A 23,867-nucleotide genomic window follows, 5' to 3' on the forward strand; every position below is an offset into this window, starting at 1 on the left:
GCATGGCTTACGAGCCACTTTCCCAGTCTGTGCAGCCACACAGGTAGGATCCCTGGGGCCTTTCCTTTCCTTTTCCTTTATTTCTCAGTTCTCATCTCTCTGTACTTATCTTCTTTTCCTGTCTCCTGAATACCTGGCACTCTGTGACATCTATACCCCCTCTACACAGGCTATGCTGCGCAACCTGGGAGCCATATTCCCGATCTTTGTAGCCACACCAGTGGGACTCCTAGGGGCTTTTTTTTTTTTCAAAATTTTTCTAGTAATTTTTTTTTTATTTTTTGTTCCTCTCCATTTCTCAATTTCTCAACTCTCCACTCCAACAGCAAGTTCCTTTACCACTCTTTTTGTTTGTTTTTAGCTCCTGCTTCTCTCTCTCCTCTTTCTCATACGCGTATTAGCTCAACACATCACAACCTCCCCCTCTCCTTCCTGCCTACCTGAACAGTGCGCTGAACATCATACCTCCAAGCAGCACCAGCATGGCCTACCAGAACCTACCCAGCACTGATTCCCGGCCCTCCCCGTTGGCCCTAGTATGTGCCACAAACAATCCATCCCAGCCTCTCCCCTTCAGATGGACCTACCCTGCTGCACCATAGCTGAGCAACTGACCTGCCCATTAGACAAGGGGGTAAAAAAATATCACGACCACAGATGAGTAAACATCTAAGAACACACAGCCCGCCTGCTCAGACATAACCAAATAAAACAAAAAATCAGGACGAAACAAACAGATCTACAATCAATAAATGAAAATAAGTAAAATGCTCTGAAGACAGCAGACAATATGAAAAAAAAAAAAAAAAGCACAGGACAGTTCTAGTAGATATCCAAAATAAAATACCAGATGAATTCCAGTAGAAGAAAAAGCACTAGAACTCCCAGACAGGAAACGCAAATCTCCAATATTCAGAGGTATCCAACAGTTGAAGCAAAAAGCATTAAAAAGAAAAAATAGACAAATTCACAGAAAAGGCAGGAAAATTCATGGAATATGCAGACAAAACAATGGAAGAATTCAGGAAAATAATACAGGAACAAAATGCCAAAATAAATTTACAACTAGAAATAATACAAAAACAACAATTAGAAATCTAAAACATAAACAAGACTTCAGAAATGGACAGTGTCACAGGAGGACTGAAAAGCAGGTTTGAAACGATGGAAGACGGGCAGTGAAATTGAAGACAAACACATGGATAAAACTCTGAGGAAAAATCGAAAACAACGTAGAAAAATGAAGAAACCCTGAGAATTATGTGGGATGCAATCAAAAGCAAAAATGTGCTAGTGAGTGGAGTTTGAGAACAGGGGGAGAAAACAGAAAACACAGAAAGGATCGCTGAAGAAATGTTGACAGAAAACTTCCTGAATATCATGAAAGATGAACAGATGACCATACAAGAACCTCAAACAACCCTATATAGGTTAGACCCCAAAGGAAAATCACCAAGGCGTATTATAATCACACTTGCTAAAATCAAAGAAAAAGGAGAAATCCAGAGAGCAGCTCGAGAAAAACAAAAAGTCACATAAACAGGAGAAACAACATGACTAAGCTTTGACTATTCAGCAGAAACCATGCAGACAAGAAGGGATGACACATATAAAACCTTGAAAGAAAAAAACTGCCAACCAAGAATAATACATACTGCAAAACTTTCATTCAAATATGATGGTGAAATTAGGACATTTCCAGATAAACAGAAATTAAGGGGATACGTAAAAACCAAACCAAACCTACAAGAATTACTAAAGGGAGTCCTTTGGTCTGGGAACAAACAACGCAGACCACAGCCTGAATCTAGGACACAAGATTGTACCAGCCATATACGAACCTAAGAAATGAACAGTTAAAGACTATTCAAAACCAAAAGAATTACAACAGGGAACCAGAGAGGTTAATCTGTAAACGACAACAATGTCAGAACAATAAAAGATGGAATAAACAGTGTAGGTATAAAACTTTCTAATAAAAAGGATGATAAGGCAATACCAAGTAACAGACCGGTTCAAACTTATGAAGATAATGGTAAATTTCAAGATAACCACAGAGAAAGTTAAAAAAAACTACTCATCAAAATAAAGAAGAAAAACGTAGTCTCAATAAAAACAAAAGTAATGATGAAAAAGAAATACCCAAACAAAAGTAATTCAGCACAGGAGATTAAGAGGAACAAAGAAAATGTCAGTACCACAAAAAAAAAAAAAAAAAAAAAGAGAGGAAACTACAAAATGAAAGCAACAAACTCACACCTATCAATAATTACAAATGAATGTAAATGGCCTAAAAGCACTCATATAGAGACAAAGAGTGACAGAATGGATAATAAAACAGGATCCATCAAAATGCTGTCTACGAGAGACACACCTTAGGAACAAAGAAGTAAATTTATTAAAAATCAAAGAATGGAAAAAAAAATCAAGCAAATAACTACCAAAAAAGAGTAGAAGTGGCAACACTAATCTCACATAAAATAGACTTTAAAGCAAAATGCACCAGAAAAGACAAAGAAGGGCACTATATAAGGATAAAAGGGACGATCAATCATGAAAACTTAACCATAATAAACATCTACACACTGAATCACAGGGTTCCAAAACACATAAAACAAACTCTAACGGCACTGAAAAGAGAAACTGACAATTCCACAATAATAGCAGGAGACTTCAACACACTACTCTCAGTAAAGGACAGAACATCAGGAAAGAAACTCAACTAACATACAGGACAGCAAAAGGGCACATCAGCTAGCTTGACCTCATAGACATATACAGAACATCCAAAAGCTGCAAAGCACACATTCTTTTCCGACGCACATGGAACGTTCTCCAAAATAAACCACATCTTAAGTCACAAAGCAACCCTCAACAAAATCCAAAACACTGAGATAACACAAAGTTATATTCTCTGACCACAATGCCATCAAAGTAGAAATGAACAACAGGAAGAGCAAGGGGAAAAAAAAATAAGTTACATGGAAACTGAATAACTCTGCTTAAAAACCACTAGGTAACAGAAGAAATCAGAGATGGAACGCAAAAATTCCTAGAATCAAATAAAAATGAAAACAAATCATACCAAAACCTTTGGGACAGACCAAAGGCACTCCTCAGAGGCCAATTTATAGGTACACATGCACACATTAAAAAAAAGGGGAGGCAGGGCGGACAAAAGCAAAACATTGCTACACAAGTTAAACAAATAGAAAGAGAACAGCAAAGGAAGCCCACAACCACCAGAAGAAAGAAAATAAAGACCAGAGCAGAAGTAAATGAAATACACAATAGAAAACCAATAGAAGGAATCAACAAAACGAAGAGTTGGCTCTTTGAAAGGATCAACAAAATTGACAAACCCCACTGGCCAGATTAACAAAAGAAGAACAGGAGAGGATGCAAATAAGCCAAATAAGAAACAAAATGGGGGACATTACAACAGACTCAACTGAAATGAAAAGGATAACAGAGTATTATGAAAATTGTTGTTGTTCTTATTAGGTGCCATCGAGTCGGTTCCAACTCATAGCGACCCTATGTACAACAGAATGCAACACTGCCCGGTCCTGTGCCATCCTTACAACTGTTGTTATGCTTGAGCTCACTGCTGCAGCCACTGTGTCAATCCACCTCGTTGAGGGTCTTCCTCTTTTCCGCTGACCCTGTACTCTGCCAAGCATGATGTCCCTCTCCATGGAATCATCCCTCCTGACAACATGTCCAAAGTATGTAAGACACAGTCTCGCCATCCTTGCCTCTAAGGAGCATTCTGGCCACACTTCTTCCAAGACAGATTTGTTCGTTCTTTTGGCAGTCCATGGTATATTCAATATTCTTCACTAACACCACAATTCAAAGGTGTCAACTCTTCTTCGGTCTTCCTTATTCATTGTCCAGCTTTCAAATGTATATGATGTGATTGAAAACACCATGGCTTGGGCAAACACACTTTAGTCTTCAGGGTGACATTTTTGCTCTTCAACACTTTGAAGAGGTCCTTTGCAGCAGATTTGCCCAATGCGATGAGTCTTTTGATTTCTTGACTGCTGCTTCCATGGCTGTTGATTTTGGATCCAAGTAAAATGAAATCCATGACAACTTCAATCTTTTCTCCGTTTATCATGATGTTGCTCATTGGTCCAGTTGTGAGGATTTTTGTTTTCTTTATGTTGAGGTGTAGTCCATACTGAAGGCTGTGGTCTTTCATCTTCATTAGTAAGTGCTTCAAGTCCTCTATTTTCAGCAAGCAAGGTCGTGTCATCTGCATAACGCAGGTTGTTAATGAGTCTTCCTCCAATCCTGATGCCCTGTTCTTCTTCATATAGTCCAGCTTCTCGTATTATTTGTTCAGCATACAGATTAAATAGGTATGGTGAAAGAATACAACCCTGACGCACACCTTTCCTGACTTTAAGCCAATCAGTATCCCCCTGTTCTGTCCAAACAACTGCCTCTTGATCTATGTAAAGGTTCCTCACGAGCACAATTAAGTGTTCTAGAACTCCCATTCTTTGCAGTGTTATCCATAGTTTGTTATGATCCACACAGTCAAATGCTTTTGCATAGTAAATAAAACACAGGTAAGCATCCTTCTGGTATTCTCTGCTTTCAGCCAGGATCCATCTGACATTAGCAATAATATCCCTGGTTCCACGTCCTCTTCTGAAACCAGCCTGAATTTCTGGCAGTTCCCTGTTGATTGATATACTGCTGCAGCCATTTTTGAATGATCTTCAGTAAAATTTTGCTTGTGTGTGATATTAATGATATTGTTCTATAATTTCCACATTCGGCTGGATCACCTTTCTTGGGAATAGGCATAAATATGGATCTCTTCCACTCAGTTGGCCAGGAAGCTGTCTTCCATATTTCTTGGCATAGACGATTGAGCACCTCCAGTGTTCCATCTATTTGTTGAAACATCTCAAATGATATTCCATCAATTCCTGGAGCCTTGTTTTTTGCCAATGCTTCCAGAGCAGCTTGGACTTCTTCCTTCAGTACCATTGGTTCCTGATCATATGCCACCTCTTGAAATGGTTGAATATTGACTAATTCTTTTTGTTATAATGACTCTCTGTATTCCTTCCACCTTCTTTTGATGCTTCCTGTGTTGTTTAAGATTTCCCCATGGAATCCTTTACTATTGCAACTCGAGGCTTGAATTTTTTCTTCAGTTCTTCCAGCTTGAGAAACACTGAGTGTGTTCTTCCCTTTTGGTTTTCCATCTCCAGCTCTTTGCACATGTCATTATAAAACTTTACTTTGTCTTCTCGACTCCAACAAATTTGAAAACCTAGAGGAAATGGGAAAAATTCCCAGAAACACACTACCTACCCAAACTAACATGAAATGATTTTGAAAATCTGAACAGACCCAGAACAAGGGAAGAGACTGAAAAGGTAATTAAAAAAAAAACAAAAAACAAAAAAACCCAAAACCTCCCAACAGAAAAAAGCCATGGCCCAGATGGCTTCACTGGAGAATTCTACCAAACATTCAGAGAAGACCTTATGCCAGTACTACTCAAACTATTTCAGAACATAGAAAAGGAAGTGATACTTCCAAATTCATTCTAAGGAGTCAGCATAACCCTGATACCAAAACCAGGCAAACACACCACAAAAAAAAAAAAATTACATATCAACATCTCTCATGTATACAGAAGCAAAAATTCTAGCCAATAGAATTCAGCATCATATCAAAAAAATAATACACCATGACCAAGCAGCATTTATACCAGGTACACAAGGATGGTTCAACATTAGAAATTATACCAACATAATCCACCACATAAATAAAAGAATCACATGATCACCTTAATCGACACAGAAAAGCCATTGGACAAACTCCAACACCCATTCCTGATAAAAACTCAGTATTAATATAGGTATAGAAGGGAAATTTTCTCAACACAATAAACGGCATCTATGCAGAACCGACAGTCAACACGATCCTTAATGGTGAAAGGCTAAAACATTCCTCTTTATAACAGGAATAAGATAAGGTTGCCCTTTATCACCATTCCTATTTAACATTGTCCTAGCTAGAGCAGTAAAGCAAGAAACAGAAATAAACGGCATCCAAATTGGTAATGAAGAAGTTAAACTACCCCTATTTGCAGAAGATATGATACTATATATAGAAAACTCAAAAGACTCCATGAGAAAACCACTGGAGCTAATAGAAAGATTCAGCAGAGTCGCATAATACAAGATAAACATACAAAAATCAGTTGGATTCCTACACAATGATGAAAAGGAAATGACAAACACAATACCATTTATAATAGCCCCTACCAAAAAAAAAATACTTGGGAATAAATCTAAACAGGGATGTAAAGGACCTATACAAAGAAAACACTACTGCAAGAAATCAAAAGAGATCTACATAAATGGAAAAACATACCATGCTCATGGATAGGTACTCTACACATTGTGAAAATGACAATTCTACCCAGGGCAATTTACAAATACAATGCAATCCCTATCCAAATACCAACATTTTTTAAAGAAATAGAAAAACTAATCGTTAACTTTATATGGAAAGGGAACAAGCCCTAGATAAGAAAATACTATTAAAGAAGAAGAACAAAGAAGGATTTGCACTTCCCAGCCTCAGAACCGACTATACAGCTACAGTAGTCAAAACAGCCTGGCACTGGTACCACAACAGATACATTGACCAATGGAACAGAACTGAGAACCCAAACGTAATTCCATCCACCTATGGTCACCTATGTATACGACAGTGTGAAGTACGGGTTCTCTTTCATTTTTCGACAGATGGACATCGAGTTTTGCCAGCACCATTTGTTAAAAACACTCTTTTCCCCATTTGACTGGCTTGGGGCTCTTGTCGAAGATTAGGTGACCACGTTGTTGTTGTTGTTAGGTGCCGTCGAGTCAATTCCGACTCATAGCAACACTATGCACAACAGAACGAAACACTGCCCAGTCCTTAGCCATCCTCACAATCCTTGTTATGCTTGAGCTCATTGCTGCACCCACTGTGTCAATCCACCTCATCATTCTAGAAGTACAACAAAAAGCAAGGATGGCGAGGCTGCGTCTTACATACTTTGGACATGTTGTCAGGAGGGATCAGTCCCTGGAGAAGGACATCATGCTTGGCAGAGTACAGGGTCAGCGGAAAAAAGGAAGACCCTCAACAAGGTGAACTGACACAGTGGATTCAACAATGACCTCAGGCATAATGATTGTGAGGATGGCTCAGGACTGGGCAAACACGTGTTTCGTTCTGTTGTGCATAGCGTCGCTATGAGTTGGAACTGACTCGACGGCACCTAACAACAACAACAACACGGTCACCTAAACTTTGACAAGAACCCCAAGCCCATCAAATGGGGAAAAAAGTCTTTTTAACAAATGTTGCTGACAAAACTGGACGTCCATCTGTCAAAACATGAAAGAGAACCCGTACTTCACACCATATACAGAAACTAATTCAAAATAGATCAAACACCTAAATATAAAGCCAAAAACCATGAAATTCACAGAAGAAAAAATAGGGTCAAAACTACAGTGCCTAATACATGCAACTAACAGGATAGAAACCACAACAAACAACACACAAGCTCCAAAGGACAAGCTAGATAACTGGTTTCTTCTAAAAATTAAACATTTATGCTTACCAAAAGAGTAAAAAGAGAACCTACAGACTGGGAAAAAGATTTTGGTTATTACAAATCGGACAAAGGTCTAATCCCTAAAATCTACAGGAAAATCCAACACCTCTACAACAAAAAAGACAATCTAATTTAAAAATGGGCAAAGGAAATGAACAGATGCTTCGCCAGAGAAGACATTCAAGTGGCCAACGGACACACAAGAAATGCTCACGATCACTAGACACTAGAGAAATACAAATCAAAACCACAATGAGATACCGTGGCACCCCAGCATTCCTGGCACAAATTAAAAAAACAGGAAACAACAAATGTTGGAGAGGCTGCTGGGAGACTGAAACTCTTATGTACTGCTGGTGGGAATGCAAAGTGATACAATCATTTTGGAAAAAGATATGGCACTTTCTTAGGAAGCTAGAAATAGAAATACCATAAGATCCAGCAATCCCACTCCTAGGAACATATCCTAAAGAAATGAATCATCACAGAAATAGACATATGCACACCCATATTCACCGTATCATTGTTCACAATAGCAAAAAGATGGAAACAAACTAGATGCCCATCAACAGATGAATGGATAAACAAATTGTGGTACGTGTACACAATGGAGTATTATGCAACGAAAAAGAGTAATAATGAATCTGTGAAGCATCTCATAACATGGAGGAATCTGGAGGGCATTATGCTGAGTGAAATAAGTCAATCACAAAAGGACAAATATTGTAGAGACCACTAATGTAAAAGCTCATGAAAAGGTTTACACAAAAAGAAACAATCTATGATGGTTACAAGAGAGGGGATGGAAAAAAAAAAGAAAACCAAAAAGGAAGAACAGGCTCAGTACTTCTCAAGCTGAAAGAACTGAAGAAAAAACTCAAGCCTCGAGTTCTAATTCTGAAGGATTCTATGGACAAAATATTGAACGACACAGGAACCATCAAAAGCACATGGAGGGAACACACAGAGTCACTGTTCCAAAAAGACCTTATCGATGTTTAACCATTTCAGGAGGTAGCATATGATCAACAACTGATGGGACTGAAGGAAGAAGTCCAAGCTACGCCAAAAGGCAGTGGCGAAAAACAAGGCTCCAAGAATTGAGGAAACACAAACTGAGATAATTTCAACAAATGGATGCAATGCTGGAGGAGCCCACTCATTTATGTCAAGAAACTTGGAAGACATCTTGCTGGCAAACTGACTGGAAGAGATCCACATCTGTGCCCATTCCAAAAAAAGGTGATCCAAAAGAATGAGGAACTTATCAAACAATATCACACAAGGGGATACTGATTGGCTTAAAGTCAGGAACGGTGTGCGTCAGGGTTGTACTCTTTCACCATACCTATTTAATCTGTATGCTGAACAAATAATACGAGAAGCTGGACTCTATGAAGAACGGGGCATCAAGATTGGAGGAAGACTCTTTAACAACCTGTGTTATGCAGATGACACAACCTTGCTTGCTGAAAGTAAAGAGGACTTGAAACACTTACTAATGAAGATCAAAGACCACAGCCTTCAGTATGGACTACACCTCAACATAAAGAAAGCAAAAATCCTCACAACTGGACCAATGCGCAACATTATGATAAATGGAGAAAAGACTGAAGTTGTCAAGGATTTCATTTTACTTGGATCCACAATCAACAGCCATGGAAGCAGCAGTCAAGAAATCAAAAGACGCATTGCACTGGGCAAATCTGCTGCAAAGGACCTCTTCCAGGTGTTGAAGAGCAAAGATGCCACCCTGAAGACTAAGGTGCGCCTGACCCAAGCCATGGTATTTTCAATCGCATCATATGCATGTGAAAGCTAGACAATGAATAAGGAAGACCGAAGAAGAGTTGACACCTTTGAATTGCGGTGTTGGCAAAGAATATTGAATATATCATGGACTGCCAAAAGAACGAACAAATCTGTCTTCGAAGTGCGGCCAGAATGCTCCTTAGAGGCAAGGATGGCGAGACTGCGTCTTACATACTTTGGACATGTTGCCAGGAGGGATCAGTCCCTGGAGAAGAACATCATGCTTGGCAGAGTACAGGGTCGGCAGAAAAGAGGAAGACTCTCAACGAGGTAGACTGACACAGTGGCTGCAACAATGAGCTCAAGCATAACAACAATTTTAAGGGTGGCGCAGGACAGGGCAGTGTTTCGTTCTGTTGTGCATAGGGCCGCTATGAGTCAGAACCGGCTCGACGGCACCTAACAACAACAACAGCACACAAAAATAAAATTTTGCTGAAGATCATTCAAAACCAGTTTCAGGGAAAGACAGTAATTCAAGCTGGACAGAGAAGAGAACACGGATTGAGGGATACCATTGCTGATGTCAGATGGATCTTGACTGAAAGCAGACAATACCAGACTGCTGTTTACTTGTGTTTTATTGACTATGCAAAGGCATTTGACTGTGTGGATCATAACAAATTACGGATAACACTGTGAAGAATGGGAATTCCCGAATGTTTAATTGTGGTTATATAGAACCTGTACATAGACCAAGTGGCAGTCATTGAACAGAGTAAGGGGATGCTGCATGGTTTAAAATCAAGAGAAGTGTGCGTCAGGGTTGCATTCTTTTGTCATACTTATTCAATCTGTATGATGAACAAATCATCTAAGAAGCTGGACCATATAAAGAAGAATGTGGTATCAGGATTGGAGAAAGACTCATTAACCACCTGCGATATGCAGATGACACAATCTTGCTTGCTGAAAGCCAAAAGAAGTTGAAGCACTTACTGACCCTTCTGTGTGGATTACACCTCATTATACAGAAAACGAAAGTCCTCACAACAAGCAGCGGGGCCAAGATGGTGGAATAGTCAGAAGCTTCCTATGTTCGCTCTTACATCAAACACGTGAAAAAAAAAAAAAAGTGAATCGATTATATATGACAGTCTATGAGCCCTGAATATCAAAGACAAAGTTGAGGCGTCTGAGCGACAGGGAGGAAGAGACAGTTCAAAAGCAGTGAAAAAGAGCCAGACCTAACCTAGCCAGCACCCTGCAGGCTGGATCACTTGACACACGAGGGTTTGAGGCAAGTAGTAGTGCTCAGGAAGCATTTTACCAGGTAGACAGAAACTGAACATCAGAAAGCACAAGCCTCAGTAGCCGGGAGGGAAGCATTGCTAGATTCGCAAAAATTAAGTGAAAGTGTCTAACCTACCACATGGGATAAAAAAAACCCTTCCTGTCTGGGACTTCCGTAAAGGAAAAGTGCCTCTCTTCTCCTCACCTGCCCCCTCCCAGCTCTGCTGGCAAACAGCAGTGTTAATCAGTTGCAGTGCCCCTAGGCTTGAAGTGGGACCTGTCCAGCCCAAGCCACTTTGGGGAGGGAACAAATACACAAAGGAAAAAAGGAAGGAAATCATCAGCTTCCCAAAGATGGGAGCTCAGGCCTAACCATGCCCAAACCAGTGTTGCACCTTTAAAAAAACTGCCACAGAGACCTATATCCCTCATGAACACAGACGCAAAAATCTACAAAAAAACTCTAGCCAATAGAATTCAACAACATATAAAAAAAAAACAATCCACCACGACCAAGCGGGATTTATACCAGGTATGCAAGTTTTTTTTTTTTTTTATGCAAGGTTGGTTCAATATAAAAAAAAAAAAAAACGATTAATGTAATCTACTATATAAATAAAACAAAAGACAAAAAACCACAAGATCTTATCAATTAATGCAGAAAAGGCATTTGACAAAGTCCAACACCCATTCATGATAAAAACTCTCAGCAAAATAGGAACAGAAGGAAAATTCCTCAACATAATAAAGGGCATCTATACAAAGTCAACAGCCAACATCACTCTAAATGAAGAGAGCCTGAAAGCATTTCCCTTGAGAACGGGAACCAGACAAGGATGCTCTTTATCACCGCTCTTATTCAACATTGTGCTAGACGTCCTGGCCAGAGAAATTAGGCTAGACAAAGAAATAAAGGGCATCCGGATTGACAAGGAAGAAGTAAAATGATCTCTATTTGCAGATGACATGATCTTATACACAGAAAACCCTAAGGAATCCTCCAGAAAACTATTGAAACTAATAAAAGAGTTCAGCAGAGTTTCCGGTTACAAGATAAACATACAAAAATCAGTTGGATTCCTCTACATCAACAAAAAGAACATTGAAGAGGAAATTTCACCAAATCAAACCATTCACAGTAGCCCCCAAGAAGATAAAATACTTAGGAATAAATCTTACCAAAGATGTAAAAGACCTATACAAAAAAAACTACCAAGTACTAGTGCAAGAAACTAAAAGGGACCTACATAAGTGGAAAGACATACCTTGCTCATGGATAGGAAGACTTAATATAGTAAAAATGTCTAGTCTACCAAAAGCCATCTATACATACAATGCACTTCCGATCCAAATTCCAACGACATTTTTCAATCTGATGGAAAGACAAATCATCAACTTTATACGGAAGGGAAAGAAGCCCCGGATAAGTAAAGCATTACTGAAAAAGAAGAAGAAAGTGGGAGGCCTCACTCTACCTGATTTCAGAACCTATTATACAGCCACAGTAGTCAAAACACCCTGGTACTGGTACGACAACAGGCACATAGACCAATGGAACAGAATTGAGAACCCAAAAATAAATCCATCCACATACGAGCAGCTGTTATATTACAAAGGCTCAGTGTCAGTTAAATGGGGAAAAGATAGTCTTTTTAACAAATGGTGCTGGCATAACTGGATACCCATTTGCAAAAAAATGAAACAGGACCTATACCTCACGCCATGCACAAAAACTAACTCCAAATGGATCAAAGACCTAAATATAAAGACTACAATGATAAAGATCATGGAAAAAAAAATAGGGACAACGTTAGAGCCCTAATACAAGGCATAAACAGAATACAAACATTACCAAAAATGACGAAGGGAAACCAGATAACTGGGAGCTCCTAAAAATCAAACACCTATGCTCAACCAAAGACTTCACCAAAAGAGTAAGAAGACCACCTATAGATTGGGAAAAAATTTTCAGCTATGACATCTCCGACCAGCACCTGATCTCTAAAATTTATGTGATTCTGTTAAAACTCAACCACAAAAAAACAAACAACCCAATTAAAAATTGGGCAAAGGATATGAACACGCACTTCACTAAAGAAGATATTCAGGCAGCTAACAGATACATGAGAAAATGCTCTCGATCATTAGCCATTAGAGAAATGCAAATTAAAACTACGATGAGATTCCATCTCACTCCAACAAGGCTGGAATTAACCCAAAAAACACAAAATAGTAAATGTTGGAGAGGCTGCGGAGAGATTGGAACTCTTATACACTGCTGGTGGGAATGTAAAATGGTACAACCACTTTGGAAATCTATCTGGCGTTATCTTAAACACTTAGAAATAGAACTACCATGCAACCCAGAAATCCCACTCCTCGGAATACATCCTAGAGAAATAAGAGCCTTTACACGAACAGATACATGCACACCCATGTTTACTGCAGCACTGTTTACAATAGCAAAAAGTTGGAAGCAACCAAGGTGTCCGTCAACGGATGAATAGATAAATAAATTATGGTATATTCACACAATGGAATACTATGGATCAATACAGAACAGTGATGGATCTGTGAAACATTTCGTAACATGTAGGAACCTGGAAGGCATTATGCTAAGTGAAATTAAGCAGATGCAAAAGGACATATATTGTGTAAGACCACTATTATAAGATCTTGAGAAATAGTTTAAACTGAGAAGAACACATTCTTTTGTGGTTATGAGAGGGGGGAGGGTCGGAGGGTGGGAGAGGATTATTTACTGATTAGATAGTAGATAAGAACTACTTTAGGTGAAGGGAAGGACAACACTCAATACAGGGAAGGTCAGCTCAACTGGACTGGACCAAAAGCAAAGAAGTTTCCGAAATAAACTGCTTCGAGGGTCAGCGGAGCAAGGGCGGTGGTTTGGGGGCTATGGCTTCAGGGGACATCTAAGTCAACTGGCAGAATAAATTCTATTAAGAAAACATTCTGCAACCCACTTTGAAGTGTGGCGTCTGAGGTCTTAAATGCCAGCAAGCGGCCATCTAAGATGAATCAAGTGGTCTCAACCCACCTGGATCAAAGGAGAATGAAGAACACCAAGGTCACAAGGTAATTATAAGCCCAAGAGACAGAAAGGGCCATATGAAGTACAGCCTTGCATCATCCTGAGATCACAAGAACTAGATGGTGCCTGGCCACAACCGATGACTGTCCTGACGGAGCACAACAGAGAACCCCTGAGGGAGCAGGAGAACAGTGGGATGCAGACCCCAAATTCTCATAAAAAGACCAGACCTGGTGGTCTGACTGAGATTAGAAGAATCCCAGCAGTCATGGTCCCCAAACCTTCTGTTAGCCCAGGACTGGAACCATTTCAGAAGACAACTCATAAGACATGGATTGGACTGGACAATGGGTTGGAGAGAAATGCTGATGAGGAGTGAGCTACTTGTATCAGGTGGACACTTGAGACTATGTTGACATCTCCTGCCTGGAGGGGAGATGGGAGGGTTGAGGGGGTTAGAAACTGGCAAAACGGTCACGAAAGGAGTCACTGGAATGAGGGAGCAGGCTGACTCTTTGGGGGAGAGTAAGTGGCAGTATGCAGTAAGGTGTATATGAATTTATATGTAAGAGACTGACTTGATGTGTAAACTTTCACTTAAAGCACAATAAAAATTATTTAAAAAAAAAATTGCCACACCTCTTAAGCTGAACGCAGGGCAGGCACTCCCCCTTTGCCTAGGGACAGGCATAAGCGGTCCACACACCTGCCTAAACCTGTGTGTGCCCATTCAACAGCATAGGCCCTCATTAGCATAGTACAACACAGTATACACCTCAAGAAACAATAGCTAAGGAGGAGTAACATTTGACATTTCCCTGCCCATTAAGCAGGGTCCTCACCCACCCACATCTGGCAGCTTCACCTAGCCACTCATGACATGGTTCTGAGAATAACTGGTTCCTCCCAGTCCTTATAGCCAATAGCATTGGATGCCCAAACTCTGGCTGCAAAACCCACTGACCTATGCCCTCTAGGGGGCAGGGACATGCCTTCTACCTAGGCACAAAAGAGCAGCCCCCTACCTTGCTCAGTACATAGCCCACTACTGTACGCAGATACCTGTGCTCACTCCAATAACCCCTACATAGTACTGCTCTTTAGGCCTGTAGGTGAGAGCCTGCACCACACACTCAGTGGCTGGCGATTTGGATACCTGAGCTGAATCCACACAAGAAAAGTAAATAGACTCCTGGGATCACCCACCTAGTAGCAGCTCTAACCACCTGATGACAGGACGTGAGAGCTTCAAAATGCCAATAATCAAAGTAGTTCACACCCTGCCTATTTGGGCATATTAAAAAAAAAAAAAAAACAAGAAGGTAGGACACTGTAAGCAAACTTACAAGAAATATAGTAACTTACTGATGGCTCAAAGCCAAAAGTCAGTATCAAATCACATAAACTGGAAGACCATGAGGGCTCTAGCAGGTGACCAAAACAAAGAACTGGAAAACGTCCCAGCGGAAGACAAGCTCTTAGAATTGCCAGGCACAGGCCTCAACAGATTAATATACAGAGCTTTTCAAGAGATCAGGCAGGCAAAACTCAGACCAAGTCAAGGACGACACATATAAAGCAAAAGAGGAATTTACGAAAGCTACAAAAGAGCAGAATGACAAATTTGACAGGCTGCAAGAATCCACAGACAGACAGCAAATAAATATTCAAAAGATTAACAATAAGCTTTCAGAATTAGGAAACTCAATAGAAAGTCACAGGAGTAACTGAGGTAATGGAAGTCAGAATTAATGAGACTGAAAATAAAGCACATGACACCAGCTTATTTTGGGAAAAAACAGATAAAAGAATTTTTAAAAAATGAAGAAACCCTAATATGGGACTCTAGCAAGACGAATAACCTACGAGTGACTGGAGTGCCAGAACAGGGGTGAACAACAGAAAATACAGAGAGAATTCTTGAAGATCTGGTGGCAGACAATTTCCCTGCTATTGTGAAAGGTGAGAAGATATCTATCCAAGAAGCTCACTGAACCGCACACAGCGTAGATTCCAAAAGACAGTCACCAACATAACTGGATATCCAACTGCAAAAAAATGAAACAACACCCATACCTCACACTGTGCACAAAAACGAACTCAAAATGGATCAAAGACCTAAATATAAAATCTAAAATGATAAGGATCATGGAAGAAAAAATAAGGACAATGTTAGGAGCCCTAATACATGGCATAACAGTATACAAAACATTACTAACAATGCAGAAGAAAAACCAGATAACTGGGAGCTCCCAAAAATCAAACACCTGTGCTCATCCAAAGACTTCACCAAAAGAGTAAAAGATTACCCACAGGCTGGGAAAAAGTTTTTAGCTATGACATTTCTGATCAGTGCATGGTCTCTAAAATCTACATGATACTGTAAAAACTCAACTACAAAAAGACAAATAACCCATTTAAAAAAATGGGTAAAAGACATAAACAGCCACCACTAAAGACATTCAGAAAGCTAACAGATAAATTAGGAAATGCTCACCATCATTAGCCATCAGACAAATGCAAATCAAAACTACAATGAGATTCCATCTCACTCCAACAAGGCTGGCATTAATCCAAAAAACACAAAATAATAAATGTTGGAGAGGTTGTAGAGAGACTGGAACACTTATGCACTGCTAGTAGGAATGTAAAAATGGTACAACCACTTTGGAAGTCGATTTGGCACTTCCTTAAAAAGCTAGAAATAGAACTACCACATGATCCAGCAATCCCACTCCTTGGAATATATCCTAGAGAAATAAGAGCCTTTACATGAACACCCATGTTCATTACAGCACTGTTTACAACAGCAAAAAGATGGAAGTAACCCAGGTGCCCATCAACAGATGAATGGGTAAATTATGATATATTCACACAATGGAATACTACACATCGATAAAGAACAGTGACGAATCTGTGAAACATTTCATAACATGGAGGAATCTGGAGGGCATTATGCTGAGTAAAATTAGTCAGGTGCAATAAGACAAATATTGTATAAGACCACTATTATAAGAACTTGAAAAATAAACAGAGAAGAAAATATTCTTTGATAGTTGTGGGGTGCGGAGGGAGGGAGGGAGAGTGGTATTCACTAATTAGATAGTAGATAAGAACTACTTTAGGTGATGAGAAAGACACCACGCTACACAGGAGAGGTCAGCACAACTGGACTAAACCAAAAGTAAAGAAGTTTCCTAAATAAACTGAACACTTTGAAGGCAGTGTAGCAGGGGTGGGGGTTTCGGGACCATGGTTTCAGGGAACATCTAAGTTAATTGGCATAATAAAATCTATTAAGAAAACATTCCACATCCCACTTTGGAGAGTGGTGTCTGGGGTCTTAAACACCAGCAAGCGGCCATCTAAGATGCATCAACTGGTCTCAACCCACCTGGAGCAAAGGAGAATGAAGAACACCAAGGACACAAGGTAATTACAAGCCAAAGAGACAGAAAGGGTCACATGAACCAGAGACTACATCAGTCTGAGGCCAGAATTAGATGGTGCCCGGCTACAACCGTTGACTGCCCTGACAGGGAACACAACAGAGAACCCCTGAGGGAGCAGGAGAGCAGTGGGATACAGACCCCAAATTCTCATAAAAAGACCAGACTTAATGGTCTGACTGAGACTAGAAGGTGGTCACAGGCCCCAGACCTTGTTAGCCCAGGACAAGAACCCTTCCCAAAGCCAACTCTTCAGACAGGGATTGGACTGGACAATGGGACAGAAAAACATGCTGATGAAGAATGAGTTTCCTGGATCAAGTAAACACTTGAGACTATGTTGGCATCTCCTATCTGGAGGGGAGATGAGAGGGCAGAGAGGACTAGAAGCCGGTGGAATGGACATGAAAGAAAGAGTGGAGGGAAGGCACAGGCTGTCTCATTACGGGGAGAGCAATTAGGGGTATATAGCAAGGTGTATATAAATTTTTACATGAGAGACTGACTTGATTTGTAAACTTTCACTTAAAGCACACACACAAAAAAAAAAGTCCAGACTTGCTGGCCTGACAGAGAATGGAGAAACCCTGAAAGTATAGCCCCCAGACACACTTTCAGGTGAGTAATGAAGTCACTCTTGAGGTTCACCCATCAGCCAAAGATTGGACAGGCCCATAAAACGAGACTAATGGGGGCACATCAGTTCGAGGGCAGGGACTAGAAGGCACAAGGGAATAGGAAAGCTGGTAATAGAGAACCCAATGTTGAGAAGGTAAGAGTGTTGACATGTTGTTGGGTTGTTAACCAATGTCATAAAACAATATGTGTACTAACTCTTTAGTGAGAAACTAGTTTGTTCTGTAAATCTTCATCTAAATTGCAATTAAAAAAAAAGGCCAAAAAAAAAAAAAAGTCACCAAGACATGTAAGCTAACTTGCCAAAACCAAATCTAAAGACAGAATTTTGAGAGCAGCAAGGGATAAACAAAAAGTCACCTACAAAGGCGAGTCAGTAAGACTACGCTCTGACTACTCAGCAGAAACCATGCAGGCAAGAAGGTAATGCAATGCGATGACATATGTAAAGCCTTGAAGGAAAAAAACTGCCTGCTAGGAATTATGTGTCCAGTAAAAACCAAACAAAAACTACAAGAAATGCTAAAGGGAGTCCTCTGGCTACAGAATCAATAATACCAGATAACAACCCAAGACTAGAACATAGGACAGAATAACCAGGTATCAACCTAGAGAGTCACGAAAATAACACAAAGCTCAAACACTAAAAATAGGGAAACATGTTAACATGCAAAATACAACAACATTAAAACAAAAAAGAGGGACTAAATAGTATAGCCATAGAACTTTCATATGGAGAAGTCAAGGCCATATCAAGAAATAAAAAACAGGTTTACACTTAGAAAAATAGATGGAAATTTTAAGGTAACCACAAAGGACGCTAACAAATCAACACATCAAAATAAAAAAGAGAAACAAACACTCAGCAAATACAAAATCAACAACAGTGTGTAAGATAAAAAGAAAATACAAAAATAAAAGTGACTCAGAAAAGAAAATTAACTGGAATGAAGAAACTGCCACCAGACACACACACACACAAAATCAAAATGACAGCAGTAAACTCATACCTATCAATAACTACACTGAATGAAAAGGACTAAATGAACCAATAAAGAGACAAAGAATGGCAGAATGGATTAAAAAAAAAACACGAACCATCTTTATGCTGCCTACAAGAGACATACCTTAGACTCAAAGACACAAACTGAAACGAAAAGGATGGAAAAAATATATAAAGCAGGAGGCGAGGCCAATACGGTGGATTAGTCAGATGGTTTCAGTGATTCTTCTCACAACAAAAGCCTGAAAAACCCAAGTGAAACGTTTATATTCATGACAAGCTAGGACCCCTAAACACCAAAGGCAAAGTCATAAAATGGATTGAGCCGCACCCTCTCACAACAAAAACCTGAAAAAACAAGTGAAACTTTTTATTTTATGACAAGGTAGGAGCCCTGAACACCAAAGGCAAAGGCATAAAATGGACTGAGCGATTGAGTGGCACAAGGAGGGTGAGACAGTTCAGAAGTCAAGTTGCTGGACCTGATTTGCTGGGAACCCTCAAGGACTACTCCTTGGAGCATCCGGGGCAGGGCTGGCAGTAGCATTCCAGATAGGGTTTCTTCAGGGAGAGGCAGCGAGCTGCACAGCCTGCTCATACCTCAAACAGGAGAAGAACAGCGCTCTTGGCAAAAGCTAAGAACCTGCGTTTATTTTACCACAGCCCCAGCCCCCAACCCAGCTTCACTGGAAGTTGATTTCCATGGGCCTATGACAGGCCTTGCTGCGTGCCCTGAACCATTCTCCCGGCCTTGGAGAAGGAATAAATTCACAATTGGGGGAAAAGATAATCTTTCAGCTCCACTAAACTGGGGAGCTCAGGACAGAAGGGGCTCCTGTCCAGGCACAAACGTTCCGTGGACTTTAAATACCTTTCCCCCATGCACGGACCTGTGTGGGCCCATTTCAGAATAGGCACTTGTTGGCAGACTGCAACTGTTTCAGCTGTGTGGTGGAGAGGTGGGTGTTTGATGTTTGACACCACTTAGCCTAGTAAACAGAGTCCTGACCTACACATAAGGGGCCTAAGGACTGGTGGATCCACTCATGTCACCCAGCCAACTGTGACAGGAGTAGAAGGATAAGTGGTACCTTCCAGTCCTTACAACCAAAAGCATTGGGAGCCCATTGTCTGGCTGTAGAACGCAACCGACTGTGCGCTCTAGGGAACAGGGAAGCACTTTCCTCATAGACACATACAGGACGGTTGTCAGCTCCTTGCCTTGTTCACAGCGTGACCTACTGCTACAACTAGATACCTATACCCACACCAATCACCCTTGCCCTTCTAAGACTGCAGGACAGAGCCTGTACCATACACTTGATGACCAACTACCTGGACACCTGGGCTGAATCCATACAAGAGAAGTGAATGGACTCCTAGGCTCATGTAAATGGTAACGGATCTAGCCATCTGGTGACAGGATGTTAGAGCTTCAAAGGCGAAAATAACCAAGCTAACTCACTCAAGCAGCCTATTTGGGCATATCGAAACAAAACAAAGCAAGAAGCTAGGTTACAGTAAGCAAACATAAAATAAACTAAAAAAATAACTTATAGACAGCTCAGAAAAAACAGTCAATATCAAATCACATTAAGAAGCACACCATGATCACCTCAGCAAGCTCTCAAAACAAATAATCAAGGAATCTTCCGGTTGAAGGTGTATTCCTGGAATTACCAGATGCAGAATACAAAAGATTAATATACAGAACTCTTGAAGACATCAGAAATGAAATCAGGAAGAACGCCAGGCAAAATGCAGAACAAGACAAGAAACACACAGATAACGGTGTTGAAGAAATTAAAAAGGTTATTGAAAAACATGATGAATAACTTAACAGCCTGGAAGAATCCATAGACAGACAGAACTCAGAAATTCAAAAGATTAACAATAAAATTAGAAAATTAAACAAAAGAAAGTCAGAGGAGCAGAATCGTGGAACTGGAAGCCAGAATTCGTGAGACTGAAGATAAAACACTTGTCACCAATATATTTGAAGAAAAATCAGAGAAAAGAGTTTTAAAAAAAAATATGAAGAAACACTAAGAATGACGTGGGACTTTATCAAGAGAAATAACCTATGAGTGATTGGAGCACCAGAACAGGTAGGGATAACAGAAAATACAGAGAGAATCGTCGAAAATTTGTTGGTAAAAAACTTCCTTGATATCAGGAAAGATGTATCAATCCAAGATGCTCATTGTACTGCACATAAGGTAGATCTTAAAAGAAACTCACCAAGACATATTATGATCAAACTTGCCAAAATCAAAGACAAAGAGAGAATTTTAAGAGTGGCTAGGGATTAATGGAAAGTCTCCTACAAAGGAGAATCAATAAGAATAAGCTTAAACTACTCGGCAGAAACCATGCAGGCAAGAAGGCAATGGGATGACTTATATAAAGCACTGAAGGAAAAAAAACTGCCAGCCAAAGATCATTTATCCAGCAAAACTGTCACTCAGATATGATAAATGGAAAGTCTCCTACAAAGGAGAATCAATAAGAATAAGCTGAACTACTCAGCAGAAACCATGCAGGCAAGAACGCAATGGGATGACTTATATAAAGCACTGAAAGAAAAAAATTGCCAGCCAAGAATCATTTATCCAGCAAAACTGTCACTCAAATATGAAAGTGAAATTAGGACATTTCCAGATAAACAGAAGTTTATGCAATTTGTAAAAACCAAACCAAAACTACAAGAAATCCTAAAGGAAGTTCTCTGGCTAGAAAATCAATAACATCAGAAATCAACCCAAGACTAGAACACAGACAGAGCAACTAGATGTCAAACCAGACAGGGAAATCACAAAAATAAATCAAGACGAAAAAATTCTCAAAATAGGGAAACAGTGATATTATTACTTAAAAGAAGACAACATTAAAACAATTAAGAGGAGCTAAAGAAACAGACCTTTCATATGGAGAGGAAGTCAAGGAGATATAAAGAAATAAAAGTTAGGTTTAAACTTAGAAAAATAGGGGTAAATATCAAGGTAACCACAATGGAGACTAACAATACTATCCATTAAAAAAATACAAGAAAAAAAAAAAAAAAAGACTCAGCAGAAACAAAATCAACAACAAAGAATAAGAGGAAAAGACAATCTGTAAACTACTCAGCACAAAACAAGTGGGAAAAAGAAAATGTCAACACCACACAAAAAAAGACATCAAAATGACAGCATTAAACTCACACCTATCCATAATTATGCTCAATGAAAATGGACTAAATGCACCAATAAAGAGACAGAGAGTGGCTGAATAGATAAAAAAAAGATCCGTTTTTACGCTACCTACATGAGACACACCTTAGACTTAGAGAGACAAACAAAAACTCATAGGACAGAAAATATATATATAAGCAAACAACAATCAAAAAGGAGCAGGATGGGCAGGGCCAAGATGCCGGAGCAGTCAGACGCTTCCAGTGATTGCTCTTACAATAAAGAGCTGAAAAAACAAGTGAAACAACTGTATTTATGATGAGCTTGGAGCCCTGAACATGAAAGGCAAAGTTAGAATATGGACTGAGTGGCAGGGGAACGAAAAGACAGTACAGAACTGGAAAGGAGTTGCCAGACCTGAATCACCGGGAACCCGCAGGCACCATTCCCAGGAGTGACTGCTGGGGGATGATGGCAGCGTTCGGCCGCAGTTTCCTCTGGGAGAAACAGCCAGCTGCACAGTCTGTTCATACCTGCAGAACCAGAGAAATGACGCTCTTGGCAGAAGCTAAGTACTTGCGCATAATTTACTGTGTCCCCAGCCCCTAGGACGGCTTCAGTACCTATCGATTTCCCTGGGCCTCGGATAGGCCCTGCTGAGCACCCTGAGCCATGAGAAGGAATAAATTCACAACTGGCAGAAAAGATAATCTGCCAGCTCCACTAACCAGGGGAGCTTTGGACTGAAGCGGCTTCAGTCCAGGCATAAACAGTCTGTGGACTTTGAATACATTTCCCCGTGCATGGCCCTGTGTGGGCCTATATCAGGAGAACAGGCCCTTGTTGGCAGGCTGCAACTGTTGCAGCTATGCGGTGGAGAGGTGGGTGTCTGATGTTCAACACCACTTTGCCTATTAAACAGGGCCCTCACCTACCCAAATCAGGGGCCTAAGGACTGGTGGCCCCACTCGTGTCACCCACCCACCCAGGACAGGGATCTGAGAATAACGGTACCTCCCAGTCATTACAACCAAAAGCACTGGGTGCCCATGGTCTGTCTGCAGAATCCATTCGCCTGTGCGCTCTAGGGAACAGGGACATGCTTTCCTCACAGACATTTGGGGGAAGGTTGTCAGCCCCCTGCCTTGACCAGAGCGTGATCCCCTGCTGCAACCACATACCTGTACCTACACCAATCACCCCTGCCCTTCTAAGACTGCAGGACAGAGTCTGTACCATACACTTTATGACCAACTACCTGGACACCTGAGCTGAATCCATTCAAGAAAAGTGAATGGACTCCTAGGCTCATATACCTGATAACACCTCTAGACATCTGATAACAGGACATTAGAGCTTCAAAGGTGAAAATAATCAAGCTAGCTCACTCAAGCGGCCTATTTGGGCATATCAACACAAAACAAAGAAAGAAGCTAGGATACAGTAAGCAAACATAAACTAATACAGTAACTTATAGATGGCTTGGAGACAAAAGTCAATATCAAATCACATAAAGAAACATACCATGATTGCTTCAACAAACTCTCAAAACAGAAAATCAAGGGATCTTCTGGATGAAGGTGCCTCCCTGGACTTGCCAGATACAGAATACAAAAGATTAATATACAGAACTCTTCAGGACATCAGGAAGGAGAAGAGGCAATATGCAGAACAAGCCAAGGAACACACAGATAAAGCAGCTGAAGAAATTAAAAAAGCTTATTCAAAAACATGTTAAATTTAATATGCTGCAACAATCCATAAAGAGACATGCATCAGAAATTTAAAAGATTAACAATAAAATTACAGAATTAGACAGCTCGAAAGAAAGTCAGAGGAAAAGAACTGTGGAAGTGTA

At 40.3% G+C, this 23,867-nt stretch overlaps 1 protein-coding gene across 19 annotated transcripts in view; it reads right to left on the reverse strand.

Annotated features, from left to right (window-relative positions):
- LOC100676467 (zinc finger protein 596-like) overlaps positions 1–23,867 on the reverse strand; it is a 117,633-nt gene that overhangs the window by 55,928 nt on the left and 37,838 nt on the right. For 2 of the 19 annotated variants that reach the window (XM_064272602.1, XM_064272603.1), the window contains one exon: positions 22,427–22,542. The exons of the other annotated variants lie outside the window; for them this stretch is intronic. The gene's annotated coding sequence lies outside the window, so the exon portion shown is untranslated. The remainder of the gene's footprint in view (positions 1–22,426; positions 22,543–23,867) is intronic. 19 annotated transcript variants of the gene reach the window in all.

Source organism: Loxodonta africana, chromosome 19 (assembly GCF_030014295.1).
Source record: "Loxodonta africana isolate mLoxAfr1 chromosome 19, mLoxAfr1.hap2, whole genome shotgun sequence".
Lineage (NCBI taxonomy): Eukaryota > Metazoa > Chordata > Mammalia > Proboscidea > Elephantidae > Loxodonta > Loxodonta africana.